Genomic DNA, 3088 nt, shown 5'->3' with positions numbered 1-3088 from the left:
CAGTTTTGTACACTGTCTTAATATGGATGGGACTGCTTTTCTACTTGAGCCATTGTAACCAAAGCAAAATAACCTAAGTAATACAAAGTGTTCAAGTACAGCATAAAGATACAAAAGCAGACATACTAATTATACTTAGGAATGTAATTATGGTGTTACATTTTTATAGTCCACAATTATGTTTAGGGATCACACAGACATTGATCACTGATTTGAATGAAAGGCATAAATTTGTAGCAAATCTTTGTAGTTACAAAAACAAAAAAAATTACCAAAGAATGCACAAATTTAATGTTCATTCCACCTTTCTGTCATATTCCTGGATCCTTCACCGATATTACATGAGGGAAAAAACAAAAGCAAAACAAATGAAAAACTAAAATCAGAATCACTAATATTACCAAGGAGGGAAGCAAATAAATTAAAATCTAGTAGCCATCAGCAAGAGGACAACAAGGACAATGCTGTGAAAGGAAATAGAAGGTTGCTAGAAAGCTGTACTCAGACTCTGTACACACCAGCAAAATCTGCTCCTGCATGGAGTGGAACAAACCAGATCTTTTACTACTAAGGTAATAGAAACACAAGTTCTTTTCTGAATACTATGGAAAGGCAAAAGTGTGTGTCATGGTAATTCTAACTGGCCGTTACAGAGCAGGCCAGGAACACATCTGTGGTTCTAGGGTGACATATACTGTAATTCTTTGATTGGGATAGTGAAGACACTAGCAAAAATTGGGAGAGGGCGAGGAGAATGAGCACAGAAGTACAAGACAAAGGCGAATGAGACTTCTCTTATATCTTAGCAACACTTGGATGGAATCAGCTTCAGTGCAGTCCACTTTGCTTTGATGAGTCTCTGGTTCAGCTCCCAATCTCGATTTTGTGATGCAATCTCTTTCGAGAATACTCAGAAGGTGTCTTCTTAAACAACAGACCTATTTTTAGCAGTGGAGCCACTTTTTGTAGCTGTGTCTGATAACCAATCATTATCTTTGGAGGAAGTCCTAACCTTTCCTTGTATACCCTCCCTATGTGTGTGACTGCATCTCTGTTTTCACATTCAGTAGACCATATTGCTCTTATCACCTTCAGCTCTAACATTAACAACAGCTCCACACACATCATCACTGTAGTCATCAAAAGATTCTCCAATAAGGCACAGCAGTGGCTCTAGCCAAAAGCGATGGAGGTCACTTCGTCTTTGCTGCTTGTTCAATGTAATTAGCCATCATTCTCCTTGTTTGTTTGTTTGTTTGTTTGTTTTTCATCTTCTCACACAGGCTCAATGCCTTCCTTAAAAAGTGAGTAGTCTCAGCCAGGCATTAAATTACCAGACAACTGAATAAGGTTGTATAGAGCCCCCAAATCTTCAACAGTATCAAACTTAGAGATCAATTGAAGGTTTGCTTGCCATGTTTTGCTTTTATGTTTTTAAAAACCAGAATGCCCACCTGTTCTGTAGAGGGTGTGTCATATAGTGCTCTAGGTTAGCAGCCTCCTGATTAGACTCTGTTTTTAATTCTTCCTCAGGTGGGGGATTAGTGGTAGGGGTGGTTTCCAGATCCACAGTCACCATCTTCGACTCTGTTTCTTAACTAACCACAATGCAATAACATTTACAATTGGCAACAGATGGATTTCTAGTAAATACACAGTTTTGCTGTGAATTTGTGAGTTTTACTTGTGACATTGACAAGGGAAATTTATATCTCTAAGTGCCTACAAGAAAAAAAAATCAGAAGGATCACAAATAAATGGCTTAGTGATACAACTCAAAATTTGGAACACAAGAAAAAACAATAGAAAATATAAAATAATAAAAATCAGAGTAGACATCAGTAAACTGAAAAAGGAAAGTGATGTAAGTTTAAAAAAAAAAAAAAACAAATCTGAGGGCTAGGATAATGATACTTTCTGACTACTTTATTTGGTTCTTTAAACTTTACTTCCATTCTCCAACTCAATCCCTTCCATCTCCTCAAATCTAGGTAGGCAAGAAAGAAGGTTAGAAGGGGAAAGGGCATTGATCTCATTAGACTACATCCTGCTGATTAGGGGCATAAAATTCCTAGAGGCAAGTCCAATCTTTATCACCAGGATATCTCCATCCAACAATCTAACAAACCAGCAAACAGCCAAGACAACAGCAGGGACCAGCAGCAGAGAGCACACCTGCAGGATGACCAGCAGCCTCCATGGGGCTCTAGCATTTGTACCCTCAAGAAAACCAAGAAATCCAAATCTGCATCTGGCAAAAATCATGCCCCTGCTAGAGGACAAGACAATTATACTTAGTGGTTGTGGGCAATTTGAATCATCTCTATATTGCACACCTGGGATAAAACAAAAACAATTACATAACATAACTGGGATCTTATTTCTTAGTAAGAAATAAGAAATTCTTACTACAGGCTAGTTCTGTGAAAAAAGTAATCTGATCAACAGACTACCACTGGCCCAAGTAACCAAGAGAGGACTCAAGTTAGCACATTCAGAAATAAACAGAAAAAAAAACATTACAACAGACAGAAAATGTTCAGAGTATTGCTTTATATTTTAAGTATTTTAAATATTTAAAGTTCTTATTTTGTTTTAAAAACAATATTTTAAAATTTTATTTTATTTTAAGAGCAGCATATCAAAAACCTGTAGTCTATTAAGCTGAGAAACATCACAGAAATGGATGAATTTCAAGATCCAGTCAAACTATCAAATTAAAAGAAGTCAACAGTCTAAATCAGCCTATAACAAATGAAAGAACTGAAATAGTAAGAAAAATCCTTACAAATTAAAAAAAAATCAGGGCCAGAAGGATATTATAGCAGAATTATACCAGCTCTTCAATGAATACCTACAGCCAATCATCTTAGAGCTTGAAGAAGGAGGAGGAGGAGGAGGAGGAGGAGGAGGAAGAGAAGGAGGGAGAGGAGGAAGAGGAGGAGAAGGGAGGAGGAGGAGAAAGAAGATGGAGGAGGAGGATGAAGGGAAGGAGGAGGGGGAAGAGGAGGAGGAGGACAAGAAAAATAAACTGAAATTATTTGTTGTCTAGGACACAGTTTAAAAAGTTATTCTGTTTTGGTTTGAT

General features: G+C 37.2%; 1 pseudogene; it reads right to left on the bottom strand.

The window, feature by feature from the left end:
• Positions 1–925: 925 nt before the first annotated feature.
• Positions 926–1579, bottom strand: LOC117713720 (eukaryotic translation initiation factor 4E pseudogene; annotated as a pseudogene).
• Between the last annotated feature and the right edge of the window lie 1509 nt (positions 1580–3088).

The sequence above is a fragment of the Arvicanthis niloticus genome, chromosome 8 (genome assembly GCF_011762505.2).
Source record: "Arvicanthis niloticus isolate mArvNil1 chromosome 8, mArvNil1.pat.X, whole genome shotgun sequence".
Taxonomy (NCBI): Eukaryota; Metazoa; Chordata; class Mammalia; order Rodentia; family Muridae; genus Arvicanthis; species Arvicanthis niloticus.
This window is presented reverse-complemented; position numbering and strand designations above follow the sequence as displayed.